Source organism: Camarhynchus parvulus, chromosome 18 (assembly GCF_901933205.1).
Source record: "Camarhynchus parvulus chromosome 18, STF_HiC, whole genome shotgun sequence".
NCBI classification, from domain to species: Eukaryota; Metazoa; Chordata; class Aves; order Passeriformes; family Thraupidae; genus Camarhynchus; species Camarhynchus parvulus.
The window spans coordinates 1,643,101-1,663,294 of record NC_044588.1 but is presented as its reverse complement, the minus strand read 5'-3'; the positions used below and the strand labels follow the sequence as shown (position 1 = coordinate 1,663,294).

At 45.9% G+C, this 20,194-nt stretch overlaps 1 protein-coding gene across 5 annotated transcripts in view; it reads right to left on the bottom strand.

The window, feature by feature from the left end:
• RAB11FIP4 (RAB11 family interacting protein 4) overlaps nucleotides 1–20,194 on the bottom strand; it is a 120,250-nt gene that overhangs the window by 27,465 nt on the left and 72,591 nt on the right. Inside the window, exon 1 of one of the 5 annotated variants that reach the window (XM_030961837.1) lies at nucleotides 4,444–4,517. The exons of the other annotated variants lie outside the window; for them this stretch is intronic. The gene's annotated coding sequence lies outside the window, so the exon portion shown is untranslated. Of the gene's footprint in view, nucleotides 1–4,443; nucleotides 4,518–20,194 lie in introns of those variants that run through there. 5 annotated transcript variants of the gene reach the window in all.

Genomic DNA, 20,194 nt, shown 5'->3' with positions numbered 1-20,194 from the left:
CTGGGACAGCCCACAGCAGGTACCCCCTGCCACCCCCTCCTCCTGGACAGGGCACCCTGCTCAGCTGTACGTTAAAATGAGCTGTGGGCAGCTCAGCATCACCTTCGTGCTGTGTGTGGGAGTGCTGCAGACATTGGTTTATAAAAGCTGGTATACAACTTTAAAAAAATACTCATATTTGCTTAAAAAGATCTGCAGAGCAGATAATACATGTGACATAATGAACCCTCTTGAGAAGCCTTTGCCTTGAGATGAGACAATCTCATTCTATTTTTAAAGTCAGAACGGCATCAGGGAGGGAGGACAGAAAATGTCAAACTCTCAGCGTGGTTTGCTGCCTGGCTCTGTGGCTCAGCCCCTGCTGAACCTGCCAGCAGGGCATGAGGGCAGCTCTGGCACACTGGGGGCAGCAGCATTCACCATTCCTTTGGCAGCAACACTTGGTGGCAAAACTGTGCCCTGGCTGCCCTGGCCAGATGTCACAGCACTGCTCACACAGCAAACACAGAGCTGCAGCTCATGGTCAAAGGCACCCCAAGGACCCCCCAGCACAGACCAGTCTTAAGACCCAGGGTCACAGGAACGGTCAGATTATGTTACTTTGAAGCAATGGCACAAGGGAACACCTACGCTGTGGCAAAGAGCTGTAGGCTGCTTTCAAAAACGTGTCCTTCTGCCTAAGGCACAGTTCAGCACTCACTTCTCAGCTCAGACCCCTAATTAACCAGCTCCAAGTTACAAGATGCTCTTGCCAGCGCTGGTTGCTGCTCGGGGGACAGCTGAGCTCACACCCAACGTGTTTTCCTCAACCCCCCTCAAGGTCACCCCGTGGGGCCTCAATAAATAACAAAACCCTTGAATCACACTTGTCCGTGGGTGATGCAGGCACATGGGGAAGAGCTCCCTGAGCTGACTTAGTGCTGCCCAAGCCCTGGGTGAGGAGGAGGAAGAGGAGGAGGAGGAGGAGGAAGCACCTCCTGGCACCTCCACAGCACCATTAGGCACAAACAGCGTGAAGAACAGGAAGAAGCTGTCCCAGGCAGGAACAGTTCTGCCTGTGTCTAAGCTAATTATTCACAGAAACACTGGTCAAACTCCCTTCCCCCAAGGAATTTGGAAACTATAATCTTTGCATTTATTTTCTGTACTACTGCAAGTCTGGTCTCCAGCAAACACAAGGAAATAAAGCCATTTAAAGAAAAACAAAGAAAAAAAAGATTTTTGTCTCACAACTCATACTTTTGTCTTGCCACCCACCCGGGTTAGATTACACTGCAGTCTCCAGCAGGGAGGGATGCTTGGGGAATGGGAGCAATTTCAGACCCCAAGAGGTAGAGAAACATCTCGAGTTTCTCCACCACATTAAGAAGTCCAGCCATGCCTGATGAGGAGTAGTTTATGTTGGCAAGCAGAGGGAAAGCATTAAGGATGTGGCTTTGCTGTAGTTTATACAGAAACACTTCCCAGAGCTCATTGGTCACTCTGAATGTAGACAAGCCTAAAAGGTAATTTACTTCATGTTTAAGAAATACTGAAGTAGCTCTGAAGAGCTCCTCATTAGGAGAAGAAAGGAGCTGCAGGACTTTGGCTGCTTTTCAGCTGGTGGCTGGGCAGACCACAGGTTAAGGCATTTCTGCTGCAGGAATAACTGGAATTGCAACCTTTACCCAGCAAAGATTGCAAGTGCTGAATTTAAAAAAAATTTAGTCTCCCCATCTATTTATAAAAGACATTTTATTTATTTTAAAACAAAGTCTCTCACATACCTGCTCTTTTTTTTCAATGAAAAAGTGCTTGTTTTCCAGGGTTTTTTCCCCTTTTTTTCAGTTTCTACAGTGAAGTTAAAGCACTTAATTGCAGAAGGGCTGCCACGCACATCATCGAGCTCCACACAGGACAAACACAAACTAAGAACCCACTGATCATAGACCCTGGCTTGGTCAATAAGCTGGTTTTTTTCGTTTTTGATTTACACAGTAAATACACATAGGCAGGAGATACCTTTGAACCTGCACAGACACAGCAGATGGGAACCAAGAAGAAATCCTTTATAAGATTAGGCTGCACACTGAAAACACAATTCAAAGCAGAGTCATATGCAGAGACCCCCTACTACTAACCAGCAGTATTGAGTGTTAGCTGCAACACAGTGCCCAAAGCACTTTTCTATGCTGTCAGGAAGCACTTACAGAGCCTGTCCTGTGTTTGGTGCAGCAATCAACCTAAATGACTAAAGAAAGTACAAAAGGAGTGACATTATTATGCTGCATTTCAGAATTTTAAGGGTCAGCTACATAAACATGGAGAGCATTTAAAGATATTAATATTTGGATAATGGTTAATTTAGAAACAACCTATGATTACTTTAATAACCTAGTTATTAAATATTTAATAATTTTATAAACCATTAAAATTAATAAACTATTTATAGTCTATTAATAGCTATTTATGGTTTTATAAATTTATAAAATTCATAAACTATTAAATAGTTTAACTTAAAGTGTTTCACTACTATTGTAAAGAAAAAGTTAAGATCAAGCTATGCTTGACAAATATAACAGCACTGGTTAATCAATAACTGGAGCAAAGCAGTTCCATTACCCCTGCTGTTCTGGCATGGGAAGTGTTTTGTTTTGCACATGGCAAAGATTCCCCAACTACCCTGGTGGTAAGAGCCCTGTCAAGACAACCACAGCTGAGAAACATCTGCACATCAGGTGGCTTCTAGGAGACTTGCTGCTGTGTGCAGTAATTCTTCAAATAACAAACTTAAAAGAAACCCATTACAAATGGTTTTAAAACTGCTTGGAGGCTGCCACATCTTGTGTTGGGTACAGCTCACGCTCCTCTCAGTTTGGGCAAACAAACAGCCAATAGAAATTCCACCCTCTTTCTGTGCCCAGTTGTAAGAGCAATATTCCACACTACTGCACATATTTGGTGGTAACACCAAGTCATTCCCCACCTCGCCCAAAAATCAGAGGGATCACAGGCAGAAAAATAACTTATGTTGGGAAAGGGCAATCCAGTCCCATCACTGAAGCAATCCCCTCATTCACATGTCATCTGAATGGAATAAAACTATTTTCAACAGAAGTAGTTATGAAAACATAGCAAAAGGGATCAAAACAATCACAAATTATACTGGTGTATAGGTAATAATATAATATACTGGATACAGGTACCATTGAGTTCATATTTAGGGAGTCTATTCTGAACCCACTTCAGAAGTTTTCTCCCATCTGTGCCTCCTCCTTACCCACAGTACACAAATCAGCCGAATACCATGAGAATAAATAATTCTCTCTGCCCCCAAAGCCACCAACCTTAAAAATCTGCCACAAGCAATGAAAATACTGCTACTACCAAAGCAGCAACATTAAAATTCCACCTCAAAATCAGCACAGCACACAGCAATGAGGGCGCCTGTCTGCCCTGGGATCTCTAACCACACGTCACTTCTGCCTAACAGAAAAACACAATTGCCCTTCTCCATTTCAGGGACACGACGAACTCCAGGCCAGGAACTGCTCACATCTACAAGATCTCTGCTGTGAGCTGCTTTCATACGCTGCCAAACACATCTCATACAGGTCCATCATCGGGGGCAGAACCGCCTCACCCACCGCACCAGGGCAGGGCTGGTCCCACACCAGGGCCACAACAGGCAGCATCTGTAGTTCCAGCACAGGCTGTCATGACAGCCATACACCAACCACAAATCATATTTTTCTGCCTATGTCACTAGCATCCCGGAGCCAGCAAATGCATTCAGAACCACATCTGGGTATTAAAAACATTCAACAATAAGTAATGGCAATCCAAACACATTGCCAGCGCCACAGAAAATAACTACAGAGCAAGCCCCCTGCTTGCATTCATCCTTAAAAAGTACTTGGCTTTCCTCCTCTTCCCCTTTTAAAGGTTTAAATCCCAGGTATTTGGGCACCTCCAGGTTACAGAGCTGAGAGCTGTAAGAGGCTCAGCCATGCAGGAAGACATCTGCTTCTTCCCCTACATCCCCATTTCACCCCACACAGCTGCTGACAGACACAGACGTTTTTAGATTTTCCCGTGTAACAACATCCCCAGGACCCGCTCACTTCCATAGCGAGCCCAACCTTCCAGCACACACAACTCCGGAGCGAAAATCCCCTCCTTCAGCAAACAAGAAAAAACCCCAGCAGGTTTCGCTCCACCTGCAATTTCATGCATTTCACGAAAACGCCGATACCGCACCAAAAACCCCAGCGATGCTTTCCCCCCCTCGCTTCTGGATCCCCACCGGAGCAGAGCGGCCTCACGGATCCCCCTTCCCTCACGGACTCCCCTCTCCTCACGCCGCAGCCCCGGCGCGGGTTCCCCGCAGGGGCAGAGCGAGAGCCCGCGCCGGAGCTGCGGCGTGGAAAACCCCCCGAACCCCGCCGCAAACTTCCTCCTCACCCCGCAGGAGCCACCGGCCGCTTCCCGCCTTCTCCTCCTCCTCCTCCTCCTGCCGGGCTGCCCGTACCTGGCTCGGCGCCGGGAGGTCGCTGCCGTCCCCACGCCCCGTCCCCGCCCGCAGAGAGGGCGGGCAGCGCTTGCAGCCTCCCCGCCCCGCCGTTGCCGAGCGACGCGGAGGGGCCGGGCCGGGCCTCGGGGACCCGGGAGCCGCCGCCACCGCGGGTCCGGCCGTGGGCGGGCGGGCAGCGGCGGGAAGGGCCCCGCAGCACGGGCTGTGCAGCGCTCGGTGTTGGGCTCCGCGGGGTGAGAGTGACGCGCGCCCGACCCCGCTCCCGGCTTCAGTCGTAGTCATTTGGTTTTGCTCAAAAATAATGCGGTATTGCTCAAAATTATCTGTAATTAAAATTATGCGCAATTGCTGGTGAGAGGGGAAGATGCCTGGGGTTCCTGAGGAATGAAATGTGGCTTAAAACCCGATTAAAACCCGATTAATTCTCTCTATATTATATAATGATATATTATATAACTTTGTATAGTATATAAAATAAAAATCGACGTAATTATATGTTTATTATTTATATATTTACATATTTTTATGTAATTGATATGTTTTTATATAATTATGTGTGTGCAAATGGCACAGCTTGCCCAGAGAAGCTGTGGAAGTCCCATCCACAAGTGTTCAAGGCCAGGGTGGACAGGGCCTCCCCACCCCAGGGTTATTGACAATCTTCCTGCAGGTGGTGAGTGTGCAGGAACACATCTGAGATGGAACAGAAGAATTTTTACTGACTGATTTTGGATTTCTGATACTTCATAAGTGAAAGGGTTGCATAGCAGGCGCTGAGGGCTGTCAGGTCCCCAGGCAGGGACAATCTCTGGGGACGTCAGGGTTCACAGGGGACAGCCTCACCTGCCCAGTGTACCCCCATTCCTACAACAGTCACAACCGAACCCATGTACGGCCTCCCTGCGATGGTGACAGCCTAAAGCACTCTCAGTGTGCTCAAAGCAAAACAGATCCTGTTAGGAAGTGATGTCTGTTTTGTCCTTGATTTTAATCCCTTTAGTTACAAGATAATGAGAAGCAAAACAAAAAGGCTGAGAACAGTCACACTGACTTTGTTATTTTATATTCATTTTACTTCTTGGAAGTTGTGTAACTTCCTTTTTCGCAACACCTTGTAAGAGTTGCTTACTGTGCTGTCTGTGCTAATAAAGGAAAAGAAAAGAAAAGAAAAGAAAAGAAAAGAAAAGAAAAGAAAAGAAAAGAAAAGAAAAGAAAAGAAAAGAAAAGAAAAGAAAAGAAAAGAAAAGAAAAGAAAAGAAAAGAAAAAAGAAAAGAAAAAAAAAAAAGAAAAGAAAAGAGAAAAATCTGTCTCCATGTCTGTGCAGCATTAGACTACAAGGCAGAAAGGGGAATACAAAAAAACCATTTTCCCATAAAATTTCTATCTGGGAGCCAAACCCTGCCCTTATTGACTGTCACAGTTGTCACTGCTGTGTCACACATGGAGGGAAACACCATCCTGCAGATTCAGCCAGCAAACAAACACCTCCCTCCCAACTGTAATGGCACTGAAAGTCTCAGAAAAAGGAAGAATGCCCAGCCATTACACTGCCATTTGACCTGGTCATATTCCAAAGCCTGTCTTTAATGTCACCTCCAGGTATTTCAGAAGGGGCAAAGCTCTTTGGGGTGTACTTCTGAAACAGTGCTCATACATGGAGTTACAAAGATGCTGTAAATGTAAATCACTGAAAGATCACTTAAGTACTTTATGCTTCTAAAATATTTTGGACTTTATTGTGTCCAAAGACGAGGCATTTTCCAGAGAGGCCCAAAAGTTACTTGAAGCAAGGGATAAGGAAATTCTCAGAAAACAGAGCAAAGCAGGCAGACACAAACCCATCTACCAGTGTAACATCTCATGTCCCATGTATTCCCTGAACCTGCCCTCATTTCATCACAGCCAGTGACTCCTAAGTGTAAAACACTGCCGTTCAAAAAGGAAAAGAAGAGAAAGAAATTAATCAGCCCCAATTCTTAATATATACGCAATGCTTAAAGCAATTCACTGAACTTGACCCTTTTTGCAGTTCACTGAAAGAAAATGAAAAGAATTCCATCTCTGCTGAGCACAGAAGTTTTGGAAGGGCGGGGGATGCCTGAGGTTTAGCGTAACAAAGTGTAACAGCAACAGATGAAAGCCAAGCGCAGCTTCAGCCGGCACAGACTGCCGTCCCCACGTGCGCAAGGAGGTCACCGGGACTCGGCAGGGCACAGGGACTCGGGGCAGGTCCCCGCACACGGGCACCCAGCAGACCCTGGGCTCCCTGAGGGGGCAGCGGGGGGCCCCAGACCCTTCCTGTTCAGGGGCTCTCGCGGGCAGCTGAGAAGCTGATAATGAACGGTGCAACAGGAATCAAAAACTCTCCCCAACATCCTCCTATTCATTGATCTGAATGAACGGCAAAGCAATTTCTGCAAGACAGATTTAGGGACAGACAGCTTCACTGCTTTTTAAATAGGACACTTCTAAAATCTGCTTTTCCTTTCAGTATTCAATTTGAGAGAGACAGTTGTATGTCAGGGGCTCACAACAATCACACATGAAATAATTACCTGCATGGTACATTTTGTAATTGTTTCCTGACAGATGCAAGTCAGAAGTGTTTGTATTCTTACACAGATCAGGCACTACTATGGACATTATGAAACCTGACAATTACAGAACCATTACCCAACACAGATCTACTTTCAACAGCTTGTGATGAGAAAAACATAAAATAAGCATTAGACAGATAAAGCAGCAATAGTTAAAATGAATATTGTAATAGAAATGTTAAGAACATATACACAACTGCTGAACACTCTACTCACTTTGCTGTCCAGGGCTTTGATATTTATTACACAGTAATAATTAAGAAGGCACAAATCTCTCATTGATAGATGCATTTCTCATAAAGGTCCTAGAAAATGTATGGACTTTAGACAATCACTCCTCATTAAGGAGCGACTGTATAAAATCTTTATTAAGTAATAACCCTAGCTATAATACAGGTTCATTTCTCACTTCATTAAAGCTAAGCCTGATTAAGTAGAGATTATTATAAGCTGCCTTTGATCTCCATTGAGACAAAAACCTTATTTTTACACATTTCATGGTAAAGTGATAATTTTCTGTTTAATATAAGATTTGTTTCCTACAAAGAGAAAAGAAGAACACACTGTCATGGCTGAGGTTGGGCAGGTGACCATCACTGGCTTCTCTTGAAGGAATGAGGATTAATTCTGGGAGTGACACAGGCCTTTAAGTGCTTCATGCCTAAGAGCAGCAGGGGTGCAGAGGAAGGGAGCCTGCATGTCTGCTGGGACAGCAGCTTCCGCTTGGTGCAGCTGCAGCTCAACTGAGTCAGCACCACGGAACGAGAGCTTGCGTGATGCATTTCTCCCATCTGAGACTGGAGTCTATTCTCCTGTCATGATTTCAGGCAGCTGAGGAATTTGTGCAGGTTAGTGACTGCTCAGATGACCACAGACACTGAAATACGCTCCAGGCTTTGTGTGTGGTGTCACGAGCAGGCTCTGCACACTGAGACCCTCCTGAGCACAGGATTTGTGACCCCATCAGCAGCAGACCTGCTGCCTTTCAGAGGAAAGCCCTTCAATGCCTACACTCATCCAGTGCCATAAGTGCTGGACCCTGGAAACAGCCGGGTGTCCCTTCACACTCAGGAAAAAACAAGATGAATTAAGGTGGAACCTAAGTTCCACCATCCATATGCCACCTGTATGAAGTGTACCTGCAAAGTACCTGTGCTGAGTCCTGTCCAGGGTTTGAGCACAGTGACAAGCAGCTGTCAACAGAGAGTAAATTTTATCCTCATTACCACAGGAAAGAAAAGAAATTGGCAAAAGGATGCTTGGCACTACCAGATCCCACAGATCTCCCACACCAACACTCTGCATCCTGAAAATGGGGCTTGCAGAAGCATGCCAGAGAAAATCTGAGGAAAATATTCATTATTTGGGTGATTAGAAGAAAGATTGCTGAATATATCACTGAGAGACTAAATCAAAATCACTGCTGTCCCCTTCCCTTTGCAGGTGGTGAGGCATGGCAGGGAGCTGGAAAGAGATGATCTTTAAGGTCCCTTCCACCCCAAACAATTCTATGATTCTAGGATTTCCAGTAGCACCCAGAGTGCCTGGTAAAACCAGGGGCTCCGGGCCAGGAAACACCGAGCAGGGCACATCACTGAAAGGCTTGATGGCAGGGAAACCTGCTGATCTGGTACAAAGCACTGCAGTTTCTCTGGAGCAGTTCTGAACAAAGGCTGGCACCTCTGCTGTTCCAGAGGCAGAATCCTTCCTCTGCATCTCACTAAGGCATCGCTCACAGGCGAGTCACCCTAATGACAAGAAACTGGAGTTGAAATGTGAAGAACAGAGACTAATTAATAATGAAGGTAATGAGATCACCAGAATACATATACACCAAACCTGCATCTTAATTATCTCATGAAAACTGGCAACTCCAATCATGTTTCAAAAGCCTTTAATCATGCTCTCTCTGATGAATATTGGTGGCTATTTTACAGAGACTTATGTAAAAATACCTTTTGTGAAGGTTTTTCCCCTACAATAAGAGCTGGCCAAGTTACTACTGTGTGTAACTGCTCTGCTCCAAAATAAGATATCCCAGACTTGTAATTACAGCTGGTCTGATCTTCATCTCATCTACTCTCATCTTATTTTGGAGTGCTTCCTTTGAAGGAAATGCAGTAAGACGGAATTACTGCAGTATTATTATGAATCCCTTTTATTATGACAGAACAAACCAAGAACAATCCCTAATTAAGGCAGTTTCTGCCAACACAGAGGGAGCATACAGTCCCTGTCCCAAAGACCTTGCAATCACAACAGGCAAAGACATTTGAGGCAGGGGAAAGAGGACAGAATGAACTTGCTCCCAACTACAACTTGTTCTCATGATTTAAGGGGAAGTCAGGAGGAGGCTGAGATAGGATGAACACAGGACAAGTGCAGAGCAGGGGAGCTGAAGACTGCAGAGGGAGCAGAAACAGGCTGCATTTACAGCTGGCAGAGCCTTTCCAGAACTTTCTGCAGTTTCTTCCCTGCCCTCCCCATCCCTTCATCCCTGAACAGGGTAAGGAGGTCAGCTCCAAACTACAGCTGCAGGGGAACACTGCTCTGGGTGCAGCAGGCATAGCTCAACCCCTGCTCCCACTCCCAAAAAACCAAAACCCCAAGTGCCAGCAGAGAGGCTTATTTTAGTAATTAAGGAAGCAGCAATTTAGACTCTACACCACAGGGGTCTGCTCTCCCCATGACCCTCAGAGCAGAGAGCTTGCTCATGTCCTGCCCCCAGGAAGAGCCAGGCACATCAAACAGCTCTGGCTGAGCACAGGGCTGGTCCCTGTGCAAGGTGAGAGCACCAAAGGCAGGACGGGCTGAGGGCCACGAGCATCCATTCCTTGGGCCTGTAATGAACTTGGGCCTGACTCTGTGACATGCAATTACACCATGAAGACATTTCAGGAGACTCACCCACTGCTCTCTCCAGAGACGAGCTACTTGTAACCTCTCTGCCATCAGTAGGTTATACTTTGGCTGCTTAATGAGGCGTTCGGAGGGATTTCCTGTGTTCCTCTCCAAAACCCCTCATGAGGGACAAGTAGTCAAGAGCTGTGAGTGCAAAGGCCAGATGATGGCACAGGATACACATCCCCCTCATCACTGCAACTGTACCATTAGGATTTTCATGTCAAGCTCTGAAGGCATCTCAGAATGGTAGCTGTGAATCCATTATTAAAGCACCTTTGTCAAAAGCATTACAAAAATATGCCAGACACAAAATCTACTCTATTTAACCTTTGTCAAAAATGATAAGCAATAAAAAAATAAAACAAAACAGGCTACATGAGCAAATTCAAGTGAAAAATATGTAGGCTGTCCTTTAGAAATGGGCTGGGAGGACTCTGGGAGGGCATGGACACATTCACTTTGCCGCCAAGAGCATAGGAAGGAAAGGGAAGTGGGAGCATTCCTCAGCCACCTCAGAGCTTAAACCAAGGTGGAGGGAAGCAGCTCCACATTGCACCAGAAAGATGGAATCACGTTAACTCACCTATCTCCACTGTGGCTGTAGGGAGAGGAGGCTTCAGTGCTTTTTTCTTAGCCAAGCAAGCAACTGGCCAGGGCTCAGGTGAGCCTGGGGCTGCAGATGGAGCAGGGGGTTCTGACAGCCCTTCTGACACATGAATCTGCTGGATTATGCATGGTCTGTAAAAGATAGGCTGCTGCCAGAAGAACTTTTTGAGAGTTTCAGCTCTGAGCATGTTTTCACAGCATGTTTTTAAGCTTTTAGTCCCTTCTCTGTGTAACACAACTGGTTAGCAGAGGAAAGGAAAAGAGAAAGAATCAGTTGGCCAGGATAAGAATAATTCATGCTCACCAGGGGCTAGTATTTCTCTCATGGCACACAGCAAGGCTGCAGAACAGAACATCCAAAAGCAAGAACAAACCTGCACTGAGCTCATGGGTGCAACTTCACTTTGGTCCTATTGCTCGCTTGCATTACCACATCTCTTTAATCACACAATTACACACTACTTCCCACTGGTCTGGTTGTGTTCAGGACCCTGACTGGCTGGTGCTTGGCTTATCAGCAACTATTCAATATCTGCTTTAGTCTCTTGATCAAAGTGCAGCTTCATGTCTTATTTATGGCTACTACTAACAGCCTGCTCTGCAGACAGAACTATTTATTTCCCCCTAAGCTTTTCTGTGGTGTTCATCACTCTGACATCTGAGTGCTCTGCAACGATTAATTTATCTTCATAAAGTTGCTTCAAAATGAGAGAAGATGGTATTCCCATTTTACAGATCAGGAGCTGCTGCACAGACAGATTGAGGTCAAACATTTCCACTCATGATAGGTCCTAGTATGAAATGTCTCAGATCTAAATTTTTTTAGATACCTTCAAATGTAATGCCAAAAAAAAGAAAACAAACAAGGTTTGTGTGTTCAAATAAAACTCTGACTGGCTTCTTAGAAAGTCAGGTACAAGAACAGGAGAGGATTAGGGACTGTAAATGTTGGTTACCAGGAAGAAGGATGAAAACTTTCTGACCACCAGTCTCAGGAATACTGAAAACCAGTACAGACAACCCATGTGAATGTAAAATGCATTATGAGCCTTTCATGAAGCAGCAGAGGATACTTAAAAAACTAAACACATAGGGATGCCCTCAGCAGCTTAGAACACAGGACCAGACCCTGAGAGCACAGTTTAAGATAGGAGGAATTGCAGGTTCTCTCCACTTCTTGGCCCATTGAGCATGGAAAAACCAGAAAGCTTTGTAGTGTAGAAGACCACCCTGGGAAGGAAAGGTTTTGTTTTATCACTGTGTTAAAAGCATCTGTGGATGAAATGTGCCAGTATCACTTTACAGCATGAAAATGCCACCCAGGGGACTCTCAAGACTCATCTTTTTAAATGCTGATACCTCTTTGTCAGTTTTAATAAAAGACAGCTACAAAAACAAAGTGGGCCATGTGGTCTCAATGAAGCAGAGACCGTGGCAATCAATAACAGAAACAATCTGCACTTACTCTCTGGGAGAATTTGCTTTTAGCAGCAATATTTCTATAAGAAGACATCATTCAAGAGCTCCCTTCAATTTTTCTTGGGACAATGAGCCCACTGTGCCCAAAGCACATCTGTGCTTATGGAGATTTGCAAACCAGGACAGTGTTTAGACTGATAACTTGACCATGAACCATATGATGATAGATCACAGCTTGCAGGATGTTTGATCCTTCCTTTTCTGCCCTCAAATGGACAGTTTTCTATCTCAAAAGAAAACTTCTCTGTCAAAATGTTGACTTTTAATGCAACTTAGACATTAGTTTCTGCTTCACCTCATGATCTCTTTCACAGAAGGCCTCACAAGTGCTCACAGGTCTGCCCAATACAAGCTCCTGTCTCCAGCTCTGTTTTTTAGCAGATGAATAAGGTTAGGAAAGACAATAAAACTTGGGGAGAAGAGGGACATGGAAGTTAAAAGAAAATGTTTTTCATTTGCTATGCCTGAAAGACACCAAACTGTGCCACAGGAAATGCTTTTCAGTTGAGAATCCTGATACGTCTCAGGCCCCAGACTGTGCTGGATTTAGATAATCTAAATTACATTGCAGATCAAAGTTTTATTTGTTTGGAAAATGGCATCTGAGACCATTAATCTTTTCTCTCTTATCAATCCAGTCCCATCGTCATGTAGGACATACGTAGTAATGGGACTCCTGAAGCAGCTGGTCATCTATCCCAGTGCCACCAGCACACCAGTGTCAGCAGGGAAAAACCACTCATGGGCACGAGGTGGCCTTGGCTCAGCCCCTGGCACTGACAGATGTGGCCTCTCCATCCAGGCTGAGCAGAGAGTTGTTTGTCAGAGGGATGAGAAGGTTGCAAAGTGCAGGAGCTGAACTCTTTGCTGTGTTTGGCCATTTCCACCAGGTCATGGTGTGGCTCTGCCTGGGCTCTGCTGCTCAGCGTCACCTGTGACCCCTGCAGGGCCCTCCCTGCCAGCTGAGCTTCATCTTCCTGTCACCTGTGGCCACGTGGTGACAGCAGTGTGACAGCCCCCAGCCCCTGCAGTCCTGGGGTCTCCATGGATACAAGAGAGACACGAGCTGCTCTGGTCCTGTGGCTCTGCACTTCAGTGACATTGTGGCACTCGGCTGCTGCACCCCTTCTCTTTCACTTTTGGCTCTTTGCTTCACCAAATGAGGAACCAGATGTTTCCAGTTCCCTCTGAAGGAGAGACACTGCCACAGTGTGAGCAGGGAGCTGGACTGTCAGGCTAAACCTGTTTCAGTAAGTAATGTTCATAAAATCATTTCAGTCCAAGTTGCAGCTGCAGCAAATTCATACATGCCTGGTTCAGGATTACTTTTCTGTTTAGGATCTTGGATCATGCAGAATGTCAGGAATGGGCTCAATCAACCAGTTCCATCCACAAATAGAATTCTCATTCTTGGACATAGCTAAAAAATAGCAACCACTAAAATATTAACACGCAGATGGAAAACCCCCACTACTTCCTATAAGTATTGCCTACAAAGCATTGCAGAGGCATGGTTGGATATTACCAAGGGAAGTCCAATCTCAGTAAGAAACATACAGATTCTAATTTAAAAGTTACACAGAGACAGTCTTATCATCTGGAACATGAATTCGAGCCTTAATGACTCAGTACAGTCATCAAAATCATCCAATTTCCAACCTGGGCCATCCCTAGCACATTCCTTTACCTTTGTGATTTGTGGCTCCTATTTACCACCCATCTCCATTCACACTGAAATCCAGCAAGCCAGGTACTTCCATGGGCTCTGCACTGCACCAAGACACAGGAAGTCTATTTTCTGTGGCACCAGAGAATGGCAACTCAATGCTGTCCATGGCATCTCATTTTGGTGGCTTTTAATCTTGTCCCTGAGAGACAGGAGCTGTTGTGGCCGCTGCTGGTTTGAGGCTCTTTTTTGCAACTCACAGATACATAATAGGCAGAAGTTCAGCGGGGAGAGAGAAAGGAAATAAGATTTTTGCACGGTGAAAGTGGTGCTTTAGAAAAAGCTTCCACAACTCCAGTGAGACAAAAACACAGAATAAAAGGTGAAAGTTAAATTTTTATCAAACCTTGCAACCAGAATAACACCCTCTGCCTCCATGCCACCCTTGCCCAGCCATATCCAGTCAGATCCCTCAGTATTTTGTTCTGGTCTAAGCCAAGACCCAGATCTGAGGCTCCCAGGGGCACAGCACTGTACAGAGATAAACCAGCTGTGTAAAAACCTGGAGTTAAGTCATCAGAGTTCAGTGAGCATTGAGAGAGGGAGCAGCAGAGGGGATTTACCTAGAAATGGAGCATCTGTGAACCACCAGTTGTTTATAGAGACTAATGGACTTGCCTTGCTCCCCAGGTATTTTTACTTCAAAGGTACATAAAAATGCTTAGAAAACTCTGTCTTGATACTACAGCAAACAGCCCTACAATGACTTTGACAAACTAACCCCTAATGCAGATGAGAAAGCCACAAGGATTTTTCTTGTACAGTCATTCCATGTTCTGCCCTTTGCCCTGGCCCAGCCAGCTGGAGCCTCTCAGGGCACAAAAACCCCAAGACCCCAGACCATAAGACATAAAAACATTTCTGTGCACTGATTGCCTCCTCACAATAACCTCATTATCACAGCTGTCAGTCACCAGGACAAACCAGTCACTAACATGGGAACCACTGATAAGGGATGCTCACCCTGAAATGCACTTGGTGCCTGGAAGAACACAAGGGATGGCACCTTTAGCACCACACGAGGCTCCTCCAGGCCAAAGGAGCAGGAGGTGTCCTGTCCCTCCACTGCAAGGGACTGGAGGGGTCACATGAAGAGATTCCCTCTGGCTCAGTGTGGAACTGTTCAGCCCCTTCATTTCCACACTGAGCCAGCACTCACATGGAGATAATTGTTTAGATCTTCTAGGTTTATATCCCACAATGGTGATGTCCTGTGATCAGACTGGAAAATGTAAGGGCCTTTTTTCTTACAGATTTCCCAGCACATAAATCTTGTATTCAGGCGCTATCCTGTCTTAAGTGGCTACCCAAAACCACCATCATTAATCATTCACCTGGTGCATGATCCCTCTGTTTTATCCAAGTCCTTGATGTACTGATAAGGGGTGGCTACAGTCCTGACCATGCCAACATAAGGCTGGATCACTCATATCCAGTTCTGACCTCAATACTCCTCAGCCACTGCTCAATACAGTGGTGCTACAGTGAGAATTTGATAATGATTTATAAACCTGAGTAAATAAAACGTTTTTATCAAATTTCAGAAAAATGCTGTTAACATTTTAAAGTCAGCAAAAAATCTTTTCCAAGGCAGGAATTTTCAAAAACTTACCCTGAACATTGCCTGAGCCAGACACTTTAACAGATGGACTCAGAAAGCTTTTTTAATATTGGCTATTAATAAGTGCAAATGTTCACAATGACAAATGCAATGTATTTTTAGTCTGTACTGGGACAGTAGCCTGGTCTTCATCAGCACTTTTTGTCAAACTTTTCTCTTTCACACAAACCCCACCTGTAAGCCTGAATACACAGGCACACAATCACGAGCTCTTTCCAGCCTCACCTCCCTGTTCCACAGTAAGCTCTGTAAACACTCACACTGCTCTGCCTGCCTGCCTGCCAGGTGTCTCTGCTTCCATCTTGTCTTATTTCTCTCCCAGCACTCAAGAATGTTCTAACTGGGATTGCTCAGTGACTGTAGCTTAGTTAACCTGGAATTATCCAGTGTAAATCAACTCAGCATCAGGCTTTGCAGCTGCAATGAATGGATTAACTCATGATACAGTTAAGTAGGAGGAACAGGCTCGGTACTATAAACATCACAAATGCAAATATCTTTCATAAAGTCCTTTTGTTGTTATTTGTCAGAGTATAAACTGAGCAGCAGTGAGGAGGGAAGGGGTGGCTGTGAGCTATCTGTCCTCAGCAGCACATATACAGAGTCCCAGTCACCTTCTGCCCTTGCTGTGTCTTTAATTCCCAGCTCAATACCTGGAGCACAGCTACACCAACACCTCCAAAATCCAGCACCCTGAACCACCCTTGCCATGCTGTGAAGCCTGGCTGCAAGCAGTGCAAATATTTTGAATTGGATTCCTGTGGCCTTTTCCCTGGGTGACACACACAGTCTTAATGGCTCCCAAAAGAACACTGTGGTAACCATAAACTGTGATAAGTTTGACAAATGCCAGCTGACATAAAATGGACCCATTGTGTGTGTTTAACTGGAAGCAGTCAGAAACTCACATCTCGAGTTTGTGGTTTCTTCTGGGATCATTGCAATAGTTTCTACATGTCACAAGTTTATTCCAATAGAGGGTCATTTTTAGATAGAGAGCACCAGAAAGGACATGAGGAAACCTGGGGTTATTGCAGAGGGAGCCTGCAGAGGTGGCTCAATGCTGCTCACCTGCAATGCTGCTGTTTTGTGAACAACCAGCTGCACTCATTTCCCCAGGTGGCCCAGGAGAAGCTTTTCTCGCTCACTGGCCCTTTGGAGGTGCTGTCGTGTGCTGCAGGGCAGACACAGAACAAGGAAGAAAGTTCCAGGCAACACAGCTGGGATACCATCAGTGTAATTTCCTAACACCTGCACGAAAGGGAAGAGTGGCTGCTGCCATTTCACTGCGATCTGACAGAGAGAGGCTGTGCCTTTAAAGGTGGTCAGACACTTCCCACCCTTTAATTGCTTCTCCTCCATATTTATGTGATAAAAGCTCAAAGAAATACAGGCTTTGCTGAGCAGGCATACAGCCTAGGTGGTCTCCAGCCCTAAAACTATTCTCAAGTGACTTCTCCAAGCTCACACAAGAAAAGTGATAAAGTCAGGGCTTGGATGCTTCTTTCCCCATTCTTGCAATGCCACCCCCAGGACTCAGTGCAGTACCCTGCTAGGATGGAAGCTCCACAGGACTGGAACTACCCTCATCCTGGAAACATTTTCCTCAAATATTTGGCTCCACTCTTTCCCTCCTCCCTGAGTAATGGGCAAGGGTGGGGTGAGAGTATTTCACAATTAATTTTCCACCGTGGAAGAGAGGATGCATTTCCTTCTTCATCTGTGCTTTTGTTCATTGGTGCTCAGACAAATGGCTGAGCCCTGGGCAGCAACCTGGAGCGACAGCAGTGCTCTGGCTCCCCAGCAGACTGGACTCAGCTGTTTGTGAGGCTGCCTCACTGGATCAATTGTCTCTCCTTCCCAAGTCATGCTGCCATTTTATCATTAAATCACTATTAATATCAAAATTGGAACTCTGCTCAAGCCCTGAATAAAGTTGATCACAGAGCTCCTCAGCTGAAACTAATATTCCAGCTGCTGCTTCTGGGAAAAGCAATGTGTTTTTGACATCCAACTATGCTAGAAGAAGCTGGACACCAGATAAAGGCAGCCCAAAATGACTCAGTGAGCACCACTACTTTTGCCCCAGCCTGATCTGAAAACTACTGACATCAGTAGCAAACCTTTGTTTCAATAGAGATACATTTGGCATTAGCCTTCAAAACCCTCATTCAGTTACAGTCACTCGTGTTGGGTCCCAGCTACACTTCATGAACATCTCTGCTGCTTTAATCTCCCTGTTAGGTGCTGTTGTGCCCTGCCCGGGGACAGTGTTGATCCCATGGGGCCTCCAGGCAGGCCAAGGCTTCCCAGGGCCAGGAGACAAGTTGGAAACTTCTGGTGCCCTTCACCCACCAAGCTTAAAGGGGGACAGGACAGGAAGTGTCCTACCAGACTGCTCTGCTCCTACACCTTCCCAAATGCTGCCAGCCCCTCCTTGCCAGGAAAAAGTTCTATCTTCCAAGCTCACAGATAACAAATTCTGCATTTTGGCACTTTCATGTACTTGTAAGTAGCAATTGATATGAAGTAAATGCTTCAGATACGTGGCTGAGTGGCAGCTCTGCCAGGAGTTTGCATTTGTACCTGTCCTGCAGACACAGCTGCTGTGCCTGCAAACAGCATGGATGCTGCAGGTGTGGTTTAAGGCTTCTTGCAAGTCTTGGGGGAAAAGTGCCCATCACCCCAGAGATAATCCTGCCCTCCTTCTCTTCCACCCCCTTTGCAGAGCTGGCTCTGACCAGACTTCCAGATCCATCTACCAGGTCTTTTCACTGCTCCCATGTTTTAATTGCTTCTGTTTTACATCTGGTTGACCAAAGCTCAAGAGAAACAAGTTCAAAGCCTTTCTCAAATCACAGTATAACAGTAGGTGGTCCCCCCTATGGCAATCACACATCTTAAAACTAGGAAAAAGGAAAATGAAGGAAATAATTGCAGTGTCTGCACAGGCCCCATGCTGTCAGTTATCCCTGATAGGGAGTGTCTGCTCCCTGTTTCCTTCCTGCTGGCTCAGCCCCAGGCAGGCAGAGGCAGCACTGACAGCCCAGGGATGGATCAGCACCATCAGTCACTCCCACCTGGTGTCCAGGTGACTGAAGATTGCCTTCAGCTGCCTGAATACAGACATTTAATGCCACTCCAAAACCTCAAGGTATTCAAGGCATTCACATGGATGTGACACAGCCTATCCAGGAGCCCACACCACAAAAGGTAGGCACAGGCACCCAGGAGAGAGGGTGAGAAGAGCCACAGCCTCCATGGGGGCCTGGCTCCTCATCTCATGTTATGAGTAGAAAAGTCACCCATTTTTTTAAAAGATTGCAGAGTTCACAAGTTACACCAGTTGCTGCCAGGGTGGAGTTCTAACTCTTTGTTGTTGATGGTTTCATGTTGTCATCACCTGTTAATAGTTTTTCGTTAACTACCTGTTGTTGATGGTTGGAAATCCCCCTTTGTCGAGTACCACCCTGCTGCTTCCCGGAGGATGGCACCCGGGACGGTGAAGAGGAGGGGACAACGGGGCTGGTATGCAAATGAGGAACCCCCTCACCAAACCCAGCAAAAACCCCTAAAAACAACGAGCCAACGCAGAATTAAAGAGATCTAAGTGATGTCTAGATGTGAGGAACAGAATCCAGTGTTAGCTGAGACCCTTTTTACCCCTCATCCTAACCTAAAGACGTTGGCTAGAGAGAGGACCCCGAATGTCAAACTGAAAAACGGGAATCTCCTGGTGCTCTCATGAGGGCAGAAGCCCCAGCTCTGCCTGCAGACCAGCGGCCACAGCCGCACTCTTCCTCCTCCTCCGTGCCACTCCTGGGAGCAGCGGAGGCGTGTGCGTCTCCCCACCCGAGCTGATTTTTAATAAAAGCATTAAAAAGGAGAAAAATCTTCTGCCCTATTTATTTCATCTCATGTGTTGAGATGTGAACACCAATTCACCACTGAGCTGTAGTTTGCTGGGCTTCTTAGGCTGCCTGTGTGGCTGGAGCTAAAGATACCCCAGCCAGAGCCATCAGCCTTTCTATCACCTGAGCAGCCCTGAGCTGTGTGAGCAATCGTCCCCTCAGCCCCTTCTGCAAAGTGCAAATGCCTTTCTCCACCCCGAACTCGGAGGAATGCACAAGACCCAGGGGATTGTCCTTTGAGGCTTCAGACACTGCAGGGACTCACCTGGGAACACCCCAAAGGCTACACAGGCTCCTCTCAAGACAGTTATTGGATTACTGCTTCAGTGCTCTGTTCTTTAGGCTCTGCCAGACGGCTTTAATCAGCTGGTAATGTGACACTTCCTTCTATAAAGACCTGAGACCTACTTCCCTGGCAGCATGCCTTTTCCTCCAGGTCAGCCTGCATCCCTGATTTCTCACGTGTTGCGACACTGAGATGAAGAAAAAAAAAATTATCAAGGCAGTTGTAATTTCGATGTAAACCTGACAGGACATTCTGCTCAACAAGGATATCTCAAGGAGCTCTTGAGGCTGGCTCATTTCAGCTTCAGACAGCAGGAGAGGCTCAGCTCAAAACTCTTGACTTCAAATTCCCACTGGGTTTAAGTGCTTGATGTGATTAAGGAATGAGAAGTGAATCTCAAAAGAAATCAGAGGTGACACAACAAACCGTGGATACAAATTTGAGCAGAAATGCACTGCAAAAGAGATGTTATTTACTAGTCCAGAAAGTTTACTAAATAACCTACCTTATGAGATTTCTGGAGACAGGAGTGGTGCTCAGACCTGGTGCT